A 13,781-nucleotide genomic window follows, 5' to 3' on the forward strand; every position below is an offset into this window, starting at 1 on the left:
AAAACATGTTATTGAATTTATTATAATCTCTGGATTTCAGTTCTTTCTTTCTTTCTTTCTTTCTTTCTTTCTTTCTTTCTTTCTTTCTTTCTTCCTTCCTTCCTTCCTTCCTTTCTTCCTTCCTTCTTTCCTTCCTTCCTTCCATCCTAACTTATCTCTCTTTCTTTTTCCTAACTTCTCTTTCTCTTTCTTTTCTTTCTTTGTATCTCTTCCTCCTTGCTTCCTCCTCTAACTCTTCTTCCACCTCCTCTTCTTCTTTTTCATCTTCTTCTTGTTGTTCTTCCTCCTCTTGCTCTTCTTTCTCCTCCTCTTTCTCTTCTTCTTCCTCTTCATCTTCTTCCTCCTCTTCGTCCTCTTCCTTCTCCTTCTTTGTCTTCTTCTTCCTCTTCTCTTTATTCCTCTTCTTCCTCCTCCTCCTCCTTCTCCTTCTCCTCCTCCTCCTCTCCTTTCTTCTTCTTCTTCTTCTTCTTCTTCTTCTTCTTCTTCTTCTTCTTCTTCTTCTTCTTCTTCTTCTTCTTCTTCTTCTTCTTTTCTCCCCCTCTCTCTCTCTCTCTCTCTCTCTCTCTCTCTCTCTCTCTCTCTCTCTGTCCCAACACACACACCTCTAGGGACTAAACTACTGGAGTGCTTGGCTACATCCCAGTCCATTCTTGCCCAGGGTGACCTTCAACTTTCCATCATCCTTTCTCAACCTCTGAGTGGCTGGGATTATAGGCATGTACCACCACACCTAGCTCAAGCTCTGTCTCTTAATCTCCCTCTCTCACACAAGGCTTTCTAAGACAAGCTACAGACTGGGAGAAAATATTTGCAAAATATGATGCAAGACATATCCGGACTGTTTAAAAAATTAGTATAAGCCAATGAGACCAAATAAATGCACAAAATATTTGAATAGATACCTCACTGAATAAGATATACAGATGTAAACAAGCACACGAAATGATGCCCCAACATCATTAGCCATTAGGAATATGCAAATTAAAGCCACCAAGAGGAACCACCATACACATATCACATACCTAATGGCTAACATGAAAGACTGACAACCCCGAGTGTTGGTAAGCAAGTGGAGGAATTGCAAGCCTCACATTCTGCTGGTGAGTATGTAATAATATATAAATACTTTGGGAGCATGTGGGCAACCTTCTAGAAAGTTAAATAAGACACACAAGGTTAAATATCACATGGTTTCTTATACGAGAAACCCAAAACATGAATAAAGAGCAAAATGACAGATGGATAATATGAAGAAGGGAGACAGCTTTCTCAGAGGGGAAGAGGATCACAGGAGGAGGTAGGAGTAGTAGAGGGAAGGATGGGTGGAAAAAGGAATTAAGATGCGTTATGTGCATGTACTGACTCCACACAAGGAATATAAACATTATTGGGAGAGAGAAGAGGGAAAGGGGAAGAAAAAAGAAAAAAGATATATTCTGTGCATGTACCAGCTTGATACAAGGAATGTAGATATTATGTACTACAAGCATGTGCCAATAAGAAGAAACATATATATCCATCAAGAGATGAATGAGTAAAAAAATCATGGTTCATGCTTTATCAAAACAATGGAATAAAATTTATAAAAAGAAATAAATTATTGATAAGTGAGGCATGGTTGTACAAGACTATAATCACAGCACTTAGAAGGCTGAGACTGGATAATTGCCATGAGCTCAACACCAACTTGGGCTATGTAGCAAGACTGTGTCTCAAAAACAAAGCAAAACAAAACAACAACAAATATAGATAGATAGAGATACAGATATATACATGGGTCTCAAAATAATTATGTTAATTGAAAAAAGGAAGACCTCCAAAAGAATGTATGTTTATATGAGCCATTAAGCAATGCAAAGTACAGGAGAGTGTGTGGATTTGTGGTAGAGTATGTGTCTAGTTTGGGCCAAGGCCTTGGGTCACAGAGAAGGAGAGAAAGAGCGAGAAGAAAGGAAGGCAAGAAAGGAGAGGAGGGAGGGATGAGGGGAGGAAAGAAGGAAGAAAAGGTAATGTTCAGTGAAGGAAAGCAACCCATATGTTGTCTGGGAATGAGAGGGTGGAGCTTGAGAGGGACAAACTACAAACAGCAGTCTCTGGGGACAACGGACATGCTCATTATCTTGTGTGATGTTAGTTTCACACGTTTATACTTACATCAAACTTACCAAATTGTATAAATGAAATATATGCAGCTATACCACAATAAAACTGGGAGCAGGGGGAGAAAGAGTGGGGAAAGGGAAAAAGGAGTGGGAAACAAGCCCACAGCACAATACTCATACACATTTGTATTCACAAACTTTAAAATTGCATTATGGCCACTAGGGCAGCCTCAAGAGCCTTGCCACCCAAAATTCCATCTGATGAGGACAACAAAGCTACTTGTCATTCACTCAGCATTTTTCTAGTATTCCCTGTGTTCTTGGCTTGCACTAGGCACTGGTATGCAGAAACAAACCAAACACTATCTTGGTCTAGGATATTTATTCTAGCAGGCACAGTGTGACCTACCCCAAATTCAACCAAAGGAGTTAGCCTCACCTCCCCAGCCCTCCAACCAACCTCGCTTCAAAGGAGCCATTAGGGCTTTTCTTGGATCTGACTGTTTCTAGCCTGGCCACCACTTGGAAGAAGTCTTCAACTAGCTCGCAGCTCCAGCAGAATTCCTTCATCTGTGTGTAGCAGACATCCAAGCAGAACTCCATCTAATTCCTACTATTGACTGATGAGATCTGAGTCAAGTCTTTACTGAGTCATGGAAATGCTGGCCAGGAAAGAAACTGAAGGTTTGAAAGCCCAACATCCATGTGAATGAAGTGCCATTTCTCTTTCTCTGAGTGAGCTTCCTGTTGGAGGAAGGACCAAGAAAAGAGAGAGGGAATGTTTGGAAAAAAAAGAGAAATCATAAAATTCTTTCTTTTTAACTGTAGATAAGGGGGAACTGACATTTATTAATTACCTGTTGCTGAACCCTGCACTGAGGCTTTATGCATAAGAGGTTTCTAATCTAGGTTAATTCTTATGGCAGATATGTTCCTACAAGGCTATTGCACATTTCTACTATGGAGCTATCAAAGGATCAGAGAAATAATTTCCCATAGCTACAAAATAAGTCTATGGTAGAGGCCAAGAAGGTAGTCTGTGTACATTCACCTCTATCCTGTGCCTCCACTATCAACTACGTGGGGAGCAGGATAAGGTAGCCTATCACTGTCTAGACTTGGATCCTGGTCTCTTCCCCTTAGATGGTTAGCCTCTGGGACCCCTCACACCACCTATTCCTGGCCAGTCCTAGGGACTCTGAACACTGTTCTCCCTCAGGCACACAGCTCCAAAGAGCAGCCCTCCACTGGAGGTGGGAAGGGCACCCCAGCCCTAGCCTCAGAGCTGAGCATGGTTCCTGGAGCCTGGGCTCTGCAAGAATCTATGGAATCAGAAGAGGGTCCCTGAAGAATGACTTTGAGGTAGATCTGAGAGTGGGGAGACAGCAGGAGTAGTGGAAGGAAGGCAATGTCAGAGAGGGTTAGCGTAGGTGGAAAGCAATGGCACGAAGGGAAGATGGCTGATCCTGGGTAGAAAGTATCCAAGGTCCCTTTGGGATGTTTCTTTAGTCAGAAAGCATCAGAATGTCCTCCAGCTTTAGTTTATTCTGTCCAGGCCCAGGGCCCATAATCTTATTCTGAAGAACCCAGCTAAGAGCTTAAGAGGGAGGAATAGATGATCACATGCCTCCTCTGAGAGAGAAAGAGTGACAAGGGACAAGGAGTGGGATGATGAGCTTTTGGGTTTGGAAAGCAGACATTTGGTACCTTGGTCTCCATAACATCTGGGGGAATTGCATAGATTCCCTATATCTCAGCTTCCTCTTGGACAATGATGCTGTCTTCCCCGGCCCTGACCTGCCAGACCTGCCAGGAGGCTCCTGTGATGTCAGTAGAGCCTGCACTTGTACGCAGTATATTGTGTGTCTCAGTACTCTAAATGAGAGCAGGGGTGCACTGAACCTGTACAAAGGAAGGAGGCAGGGGCAAGTGGCACTGTGGACACCAGCTACAGTATAGGTCCATTCTTTCTTGCTTGCTTTCTTGCTTTCTTTTTTGCAGAACCAGGCCTGAGTTCAATGCATGCATTTGTATGTCAAAGACCTGAGTTCCAGTTCCCACAGCAAAAACTAAAATGAAACAGAACAGTAACAACCAATTCAGGCCCTCTTAGCATATGCTGCCTGTGTTCTACAGGTGAGGACACTGAGGTGCAGGGAGAAATAAGGACATACAAATGTATGCATTGGACTCAGGCCCTTGAGCTTGCCGGGGAAGCACTTATTCTTATTCTACTGAGCCATCTCCCCGGCTCCCTTTAGTACAGAGACTGCCAATGGGTCATTCCTCTCCTTCTCTCCTTCAGGCAGGCAGGTTTAATCAATTCCTCCCTGGCAAATGAGGAAATGCCTGGGGGTAGGAGGTGGGGTGCATAACACAATGTGTCTGAGGTTGCAGGCTAACAAGTGGCAGAATTGGAAATGATCCAGGCCTGACTCGGGTCAGGGCTGGCCCTGAGTGGAGTGCTTCCAGGAGGCCCAGGGCCACTTCAGTGGATGGAGCAGAGGCTCCTCCCCCTGGCTCTGTGCTCCAAATGTGAGGGAGGAGGCTGGTGTCACAAGACTTTCCTCACTGCAGAGGTGATGTTTATAGCATGCCTTTTGCGCTTGTTTTTTATCCACCACTTCTGGAAGGGGGTTGGAAGGAGGTGAACTCACAGTGAAGTGTGGGGAGCAGGCTCATGCAGAAGAGTGACACCAACCTGGGCTCCTACTGAGGATTTGGGAAAGGCCCATGATTTACTGTGCCTCTGTTTCATCATTGAAACAGCCTGAAAGAATAGGTAACTACCCTCTGCAGAGCAGGGCTGGCCTGTGGCCTAGCCAGAGTACAGGGCATACTGCCTAGGGATTCTAGGTCCTCTTCCTCCAGAAAACCTTTCCAAATAATCCCATCCCTCAGCTACTCTTTCTTCTGGGATCACAGGGGAACCCACTGTTTGCATTACTGCAAGACCAGCCCTAGTCTATAGCTTCAGAGCCTCTGTATTGCAAAAATGTGAGCACAGCTATTGTAACTCCATTCTACTATAAGAGTTCTTGCCAGGACACCCAGGCATATGTGAGCAGCCCAGAGATGAGAAGCCAGTTGTCAAAACATATTATCTCATTGCTTAGATGGATATTTATTGAGAGTGGTCTGGGGCACATGGGAACCCATACTCTACCATGACCACGTTTTGAAAATCTGTAGACCCTGTACCCTTGAGGAGTACTATTCTATCACAATAGTGTGGGAAGCCACATCCAACTTACTGGAGTTAGAATCCTAATACCATCATGTCAGGGGTATATAATTTAGGGTCACCCTCTTCTAGTAATCCCAGTTTACTCACCAAGTAGCACTGGGCATCACCAATCATATGCATTCAGCAAAGAGTAACTTTATCTGTTTTATTCCTGAATCATTTATCTATGGGTGGCATAGATAAGAAGAAAGAATACAACCTTGATACAAGAAAGAGCATTATCTAAGTATGGGCTCTGCTATACAATAACTGTGGCACAACCTTGAACCTTATTTCTCCTCTCTGAGCTTCAGTGCTCACCTGTAGAACATGGGCAGCATATGCTAAGAGGGCCTTGAATTGGTGCACTTGTTACTGTTCTGTTTCATTTTATTTTTTTGCTATGGGAACTGGAACTCAGGTCTTTGACATACAAATGCATGCATGCTGAGTTGTACCCATCTCAACTACTTTGCTGCTGCTTTTGTCAGGGGGAAGGAGGTATGGCCTATGTATATTTTGATTTTTACTCTAGTGCTACCTGGTTTTATAGGACTACAGTATCACCATTATTTCACTAAGTGGGAGGTCCAGTGGTGAATGTTGTGCCAATCCACACATCAGCCCTCTAAACTGGCACTAGGATGATGACTGGCACCTAGCACTTGGGAGGCACATAGTTAAGTAGCCCTGTTACTAATGTGCCTCCCTGTTACTAATGTGCCAGTCCCTTTGCATTGTCACACACCTTCCCTTAACCAGGTTAAAAAGCTCCTGGAGGAAAGGATCACATCTTGGTACACACAGAATAGACACTATGAGTTGGGTGAATGAATAAATGTAAATAACCAGAGCTACAAGAATATAAACTATCACCAGTGGCCTTAATCTGAACCGCAGGAGGCCGTGGCACCATGTCAGTGGTGCTCCTCTTGCTAATTACAAACTCCTCTGTGGTCCTTCTCTAAGAAAGCTCTAGGCTTTCTCTGTAATGAGAGCCCAGTTTTCCTCCACAGTGGCCACATGACAGATCTGCTTGCCAGCCAGACCATCTCCTTTTGGTTATAAGGCTGGCCTGGCTCCCAAAAGCAGGAGCCTTCCCTATTGCATTGAGGAGCCCATAGGGACCTTTCTCACGCTGCTTCCCAAAAGGGGCTTCTGTGTCAAGCTTCACAGGCCACTCTTGAAGACTTTTATTCTGAGGCTGCCAACAAGCATCCAGAGACCCTGTGGAGGGAGGCCTGGCTGCAGGGGGCTGAGATTCTAAGGTGTCCCTAGAGATTCAATCCTGATCATGCTGCCAATAAACTTCGGAGTTGGGGCCCAGAAGCAAACAAGCACAAGTGACCAGAGTGAGGCTGCACTCCTGAGCCTACAGGTCAGGAATGCCCTGGCCACAGCTTGCCTTCCAGCCTGGCTCCCCTTCTCTGTCCACCTCTGAGGAACAGCCAACCACTGCTGAGTACTGTGGGCCCAGTTCAAAAACCTATAGCAAAGATCACAAACTGATAGCCCATCATAGACATGCTTTCATATGTGTATTTGAAAATGTAACCTCTTTAGTCATAATTTGAAAATTAGGTGTCACAAGCAAATATCCAAATTTATATCTTATAAATCAGTAGACATGAGAACACTGGGCCCACATTGTTAGGGGCATGAAGGATAGCAACCTGATTCAAGTAAGAATTTTCCAATTGCTATAGTTTGGGCTACAAAGAGCCCAGAGAACTGTTTTGCCTGGAGATTTGAATGCATTTTATGCTCTACTTTGGCTGGCAGATTTCCTGCTGACCCCAGGACATAGGAAGCATCCTTCTATTTCACAGGCAAGGAAACAGTGGCTCTAAGGAAACTGTAGCTTGCAAAGATTCAAACGCAAGCAGCCTGACTTCAGAGTCTGCCTAAAGACATGAGTCTGTGGCAAAATGGGCAAAGTATGGACAACATAGTGAGAGTTGTGTTTCTTCTTTCTTTCCTTTTCTTCTTTTTCTAGTGCTGGAGAGGGAACACAGGTCCCCCCACATGATGCCAGGTGAGCATTTTCCCTGGAGCTATACCCACAGCCTGCAGTGAGTTTTTAAAAAGTAAAATGCATTCAACTTGAAGTAGTACTTCTTTGCTGATACTGTAGTCTTATTTGGAAAATAGAGCTATTTAAGTGCTGTTCCTCTTACTGTATGACAGCAAACAGAACTCTAAGTATCTCTTGAAATATCCTTACCTGGCACAATAAAAAACTGGCCAGGCTAGGTTGGATTCCCAAATGCACAGGTCTCTGTGAAATCCAAGTTCAGAGACACATGGCTCACTCTGCAGTTCTGTCTCCACATGACAACAGGCTTCTGCTCCTACTCCAAGTTAAAGTCACGCAACAAAGCACACCGCAACTTCAGCTATCTGTATCAGCCTTCCCCATCATCAGTTTCAAATTAAGCCATTCCCAAGCCCTCTCCTTAGCAAATCTACGGGGCATTTGTTCTTGCCTCTGGTTACATTTATCTTATTTTTCCTCAAGTTACAAGTTACCTGTGTCTTATCCACCTCATAGGCCCTAAAGGGGAAATAATACAGAAGAAAAGGTTGCTGACTGTTCACCTGCCAGAGGCTGAAGAGCCCTTATCAATGCTTCTGCCTCCCATTTCACAGTGGCAGAAGAGAAGGGGCCGGATCTCAAGCCACCCAGAGCACTGACGGCAGAGCTAGGCTGACGACTCCATGCTGACTCCTCAGTGCTTTCCCTTTGCACTGAATCAGCCTGCTTAGCAACTCAGTCAGAAGACCTGGTGGACACATGACAAGTTCTTCGTAAATATTTGCCCATTAAAGAAGCAAAACTGCCAGGGGAACAGAGCCCCCAAGTCCACTCCCATGCTGTATCACCTGCATCAAACCCTCATTCAGCACCATCTGTCCATCAGAAGAAGCATTGGCCCCCAGTGGCCTAGATGTAGAGTTCTCATGTGGCTGAGTAGTACAATCTCCATCAGTCAGGGTTGGGGCTCCAGCTTGCCAAGTGATCATGGGTAAATGCCCCCATCTCCGGGGTGTCAGCTGCTCCTCCTAAGAGGTAGAATTCTTGAGAGTAGATAAGAGAGGGGATTCCCCCAACCCTGCTGGGTGGTTATGGGCACTAGACAAGAATTCCAAATGGAATTTAAGAGTCCTGTTTCTAGTAGCCTCCAAAGACAGGGAAGGTACTGGTTCACCTGGAACAAATGGATAGTTTGCTAGAACCACACAAATGTGAGCTTGGATGGTCAATCAGATTTTATGGCCACTTCCTGAGTTACCTGGGACAAGAGTCAACAGGTCTTTAGAATGATTTGGAAATGTCCCAGGCTGAATATAACTCTATCATCATTATCATTATTTTCAAACTCAGTGCAGAAAATAAGACAACAGTGACATCATCTCACTATGCCACCCCACCACTTGGTATATGCTATGGCTTGTATCTAGATGTCTTCCCAAAGCCTCATGTGGTTCTGGGTGGGGCTGCTTTTTGAAGGTGGCTGGTTCTAGGATGTGTAGTGCTGGGATAGAGAATATGATGCTAGGATTAAGGGAGTGTAAGTGCTATTCACTCTAAGAGTGGACAGCCTGGATAAGACATAAAGGACAGAAAGGGGTTTTTGCTCCTTGTTTGTTGCTGGCTGTTTGCTGCTCCTGCCTGCCATGAACTGTTTCAGCTCTGTGATGCTTCTCTGCCATGTCACCCTGCCTTGGAGCCAACCAATTATACACTGAAACCTCTACAAACAGTGAGCCAAAGAAACCTTTTCACCTTTAACTTTGAGTGTCAGGTATTTTATCCCAGAAGCAAGAAAAGTAGCTAAGACAGTAGGAAAAACTGCTCCTCTGTTTCCTCATCACCTCCACAGCAGTATGCCTTACAGCTCCTAGACTTTTCCTCACACCTACATCTTTAAATATTTGTCTCCCTCTGTTAGATGTGAACTCCTTGGAACCAGAGACCCACTTTCCTCTCACTCTTTATGTGAAGTGCAGACCCCATGCACCAGCTCAGGGCCCAGCTGATATTCAATAACAGACACTGGTCTGTGTTCAGCAAGACCAGGGATCCCCTCAACTACCTATTCTGGAATAAAGTTGCATTTAGGTTTTTTAGATCTAGCAGGTATAACCATTCAATCTGGGGACTGGGACACTGACTCTCAGAGGGAAACTGGATTACCCAAAGTCACTCAGTCAGTGTAGGGTTGGACTAAAAGCAGCCCTTCACCTGTTCATCCAATGTACTTCCAGCTCAGCGTCCTCCAGGTCCCACAACATGCAGCTATGCAACCCTTGGAAGGACCCTTAGCTTCTCTACCCTGGTTTTCTCACTTGTAAAACAGGTAAAATTAAATACTGGAATGGTCTGTAGAGCAAATAAGAGAACCCATGTAACAGAGCACAGCACATAGGAAGCACAAAAATTTGTGTCTGTCATGACCCTGGGTTCAGACTCAGCCATTTTCATTGGTAAAGTGGTGCTCACCACGCAGCAGCAAAGCAGAGCTTATGGCAAAAACTCTGCAGCTGTGACTCATACATGCTTCAACTCAACCAGTAAGTCTTCTGCAGCAAATGCTTGGACAAATGCCTGATCTCCTGCCATGAAATCTTCACAGCTTTCCTATCCCTGAACCTTCACACATGTGTACAAGTGCACAGAGCTCATGCAACAGGAAGGTACCAGGGCTGGCCAAATAGCTCAGCAAATTAAAGCACCTGCAAGCAGGGGATTTGGTCCCCCAAGGCCTGCTGTGCTGGCCCCGCCCCCAGGGCACACTGAGATGGTGATTGAGACTGGGTATGGTGGCACACACCTATAATCCCAGCTCTCGGGAGGCTGTAAACAGGCGGCTCACTATGAGTCTGATCTAGTAGTGAGACCCTGAATACCCTGTAGACCCTTCTCTAAAATACAAAAAAAAAAAAAAAAAAAAAAAGGAAGGTACCATAGGGAGGCAGCAGGACCCTGGAAGAGCACACATTTCCACCTGGGGTCAGATGAACAGGCTTACCACTTCTGGCCAGGCAGCCATGGGCACATCACTTAATCTCTCTAAGCCTCAGCATCCTCATCTTTAAATAGGGACACATTATTATGAGGATTTCCTGAGAAAGAGAATGGCCTAATATCCCATAAATGATATAAAGATAAATAAATGGTTGTCCTCTTTTATTTTAGAGTCCACTTGACAAAATGTCAGCTGGAGAAGCAGCCCTAGGTGCTGTCTAGTCCAGTGCTCTCTGTATGAAAAGGGGCACAGAAACCTTGTGGGGGTGCCTATAGACCCAAGGTCACACAATGAGGCAGTAGCTAAATGAGACTTGGGACCTCATCTCCTGACTTCCCACTGCTCACCTTTTTCAGTCCATTTGTTCTGATCTGCGTGCAGCAGTGGCTGGCATGGCTCTGTTCTTAGGCCTCTTCCCCTTACAGTCAGCACCATTTGGATCCCTAGCTGCTAACATCACCACCCTCCCAAGCACATCTAGCCCCACTGGCTCCTATCGGGAGCTTTAGAGGAACATGTAAAGTATGTTAGCCCTGTATTGGGGGTAACCACAGTATCAGTAATGTCAATAATAATGATAACCAATACCTTCACACAGTGGCCTACACTTGAAAGTCCTTCTACTGCACCATCAACACACTGCCACTTCTCCCCAGTCTCACTGCCTTAGGAATATCATTTCCTCTAATGTACTCAATTCAACACTTAGGGAATACCTACTTTAGGCCTATCCCAGGGCAGAGGCTAGAGATGAAGAGGGAAAGCCCAGGCCTGTGTCAAAAGATCTTGAGTCTAACAGGGATTTAGAGAAGAGACAGGACATGGCAATTTCTTTTTCCCTAACTGATGTAGCAGCAAAATGCCTTGCCCCACCCTGTGGGGAACCTCCTTTATCATGCTGTCAAAATGCTGGTGGTCTGTGGGACAAACTAAAGCAAGAAAGGCTGAGTGTGGGCTGGAAATGACAACATGAAGGACAACAAGAAATAGAAATTACAAGCACCAAAAGCCTGCCTCCCTTTCCTCAGTGAGAGTCTAGGGAGAGATTCTGGACAGGGCAGGATAAAAGCAGTAAGATTTATGCAAAAGCCTGGTTCCTGTTCCCCTGCCAAAGTACAAGATTCAGTTGCTTCTGTTGCCTTAAACCAGGGCTCTGCCCATAGATGACAGGTTTTCCAAACCCAGGGCTGAACTATATGCCTCCTTGGGACCATCATGTGCTACAATGGTGTCACAGCCCTTGCAGTGGCCATGTAGATACCTCTTGACTCCTACCTAGGTCCTCAGCCTGGTGGCCAGCACACTCCAGCATTCGTTATCCCCTGGCAGGGATACTATCTACAAGGATGTGGGAGAAACGGGGTGTGGAGGGGGGAGATGGGGGATGGGCTGAGGATTTAAGGCTGCTGCCCTCCCCCATCTATCTATCTCCTGAGTCCCTAGTATGTGCCAATCCCTTATTTGAGGTGCCTCTTTGTACAACTTGTTTAAGTCTCACAATGACCCTCTGAGGACTGTATCCCTCTTCCTGGTTTACCAGTGAAGAAGCTGAAGTGTAGGGAAGGGAATTAGCTGAACTGTGTAGGGATCTCTGATGCCCACAAGGTCAATGTTTCACTCGAGGAGTCCAGAGTTGAAAGAGATTAACTAAGGAAACCCCAGTCATTCCATGAGCCTAAATTTAAGTTGCTTTAGTAGAAGGCCTTCCAACCGCTACGAGCAGCTTGAATGGTACATTAAAATTGCAGAGACCATTTAATCCAACTCCTTGTTTAACAGACAAGCAGACAGACACCCACACCTACAGAATTTTAAGATGGCTACTTTGGCCAACTAGCAAGGGAAAGGCCTAGATTCCCAATCTCTGGCACTTTCTGTGCATGGCTTGCTACCTACAGAGATCCTCTTTTTCTGGGAAGCTCCCCTAGGCTCAGGCCAGCCCAGCCTACACCACCAGACATACTGAGAAGGCAAGGGAAACAGGCAGCATGTGACCAGGCCTCTCCTTGAGTCTGTAAGGCTGAGGCAGGGAATAGGGTCCCCCTGGGCTAGTAGTGTTGCAAACAATGCTGCTCCCTGCTTGGGAATGGAGGAGAAAGCAGCATAGAAGCTTTTTAAAAGAAGAAGCTCTTGGAAAAAAAACACTATCGGAGCTCTCACTTCAGGGTCATGGGCATTTCCCCCAGATCTAGAGCAGAGCCCTGAAGCTTCACACAGGAGAATAAGGCAAAGAAGCAGTCTGTGGCACTTGACCTTGGGATGGGTGCAGGGTTCCAAAGAGAAGCTTGTGTGCTCACCAAATGTCAAAAGACAAATAGGAATGGGGAGGGGCAGTCTGGTCCTCCGCCTTGCCGCCCGCCCCCCAGTTCCTCCTAATCACCCACCTTGGGCTTTCTCCCTACTTCAATCAGCATCCTCTAATTAGTCAGTTTCACAGCTGGGGGTGGGGTGCATAGAGGATGTAGGAGAATGAAGGGAGGGTAAGATGAGTCACGATGTGATCCATACCTCCTGGCTGGTACCCCCAGGGAGGGATCATACCGCAGAGAGCATTGTGGGCTCAGAGCCTCGTTGGGGGTCCCCTCCCACTGTGCCCAGCCTGCTCACCTGAGCCCACCGGCTCGCCGCAGTCCCGCCAGCTCTCACAGCTCTGGCCCGCTTGGCGCAGCGTCTCTGCAGTCGCTGCTGCAGCCGCCTGGCCCGGATCAGCGACCTGAGGCGGTGGGGAGAGAGAGACAGGGCCGGTGAGAGCGTCGCGACACCCGGCAGCTGAGCCCCGGCTGCTGAAGCTGGGCCACTGTGGTAGGAAACGCGGAGCAGGCTGCCGCCGCGGCTCAGCAGCAGCCCCGGCCCCGGTGTCCCCGCACTCAGCGCTCTGCAACGCGGCGGCGCAGCTGGGCGGCGGCTGCGGGGACCCTGGGGTCCTCGTCATCACCTGCGGAGGCTTCCATGGCTGTGACTGCCCTGCTAGGGGCACCGGGGTGCTCTCCGGAGCCCCTGCTGGAGGCGGCTGTCTGGGTGCTAGCCTGGCCGGGGCTGCCGGGAGGAGGCGGGAGGGAGAGAGGGTGCAGGGGACGAGCCTGTCGGCAGCTGCGTAAGCGGCCCGTCCTCACTTTGCTTCTTAAAGAGATAGTCGTCTCTTACTTCTGAGGCCCGGGAGTGGGTCGCTAGTATGTGGAGAGGAGGTCAGCTCTCACCTGCATGCTAGCTTGTAGAAGAGATGGGCGACAGGCTTGGAAGAAAGGTCTTGTGACAGGTTGTGTGGCTCCGTGAAGGATTCTTTATATCTCTCTGGGCCTCAACTTTCTGGTCTGTGACATGGGATGATGACACCTATCTCGTTTGCTGGCACACAGTGGCTCTGGTGTTAAATGCTAAGTTTATCTGATTGTTCTTAGACAGTTTTCCTCCATAACTTAGTCA

General features: G+C 46.8%; 1 protein-coding gene across 1 annotated transcript in view; it reads right to left on the minus strand.

The window, feature by feature from the left end:
- Snph (syntaphilin) overlaps positions 1-13,386 on the minus strand; it is a 43,767-nt gene extending 30,381 nt beyond the window's left edge. The window contains exons 1-2 of the mRNA XM_023707912.1: positions 13,294-13,386; positions 12,966-13,071 (exon numbers count right to left, since the gene is read on the minus strand). The gene's annotated coding sequence lies outside the window, so the exon portion shown is untranslated. The remainder of the gene's footprint in view (positions 1-12,965; positions 13,072-13,293) is intronic.
- Between the last annotated feature and the right edge of the window lie 395 nt (positions 13,387-13,781).

Source organism: Octodon degus, unplaced genomic scaffold, assembly GCF_000260255.1.
Source record: "Octodon degus isolate 3935 unplaced genomic scaffold, OctDeg1.0 scaffold00317, whole genome shotgun sequence".
NCBI lineage: Eukaryota > Metazoa > Chordata > Mammalia > Rodentia > Octodontidae > Octodon > Octodon degus.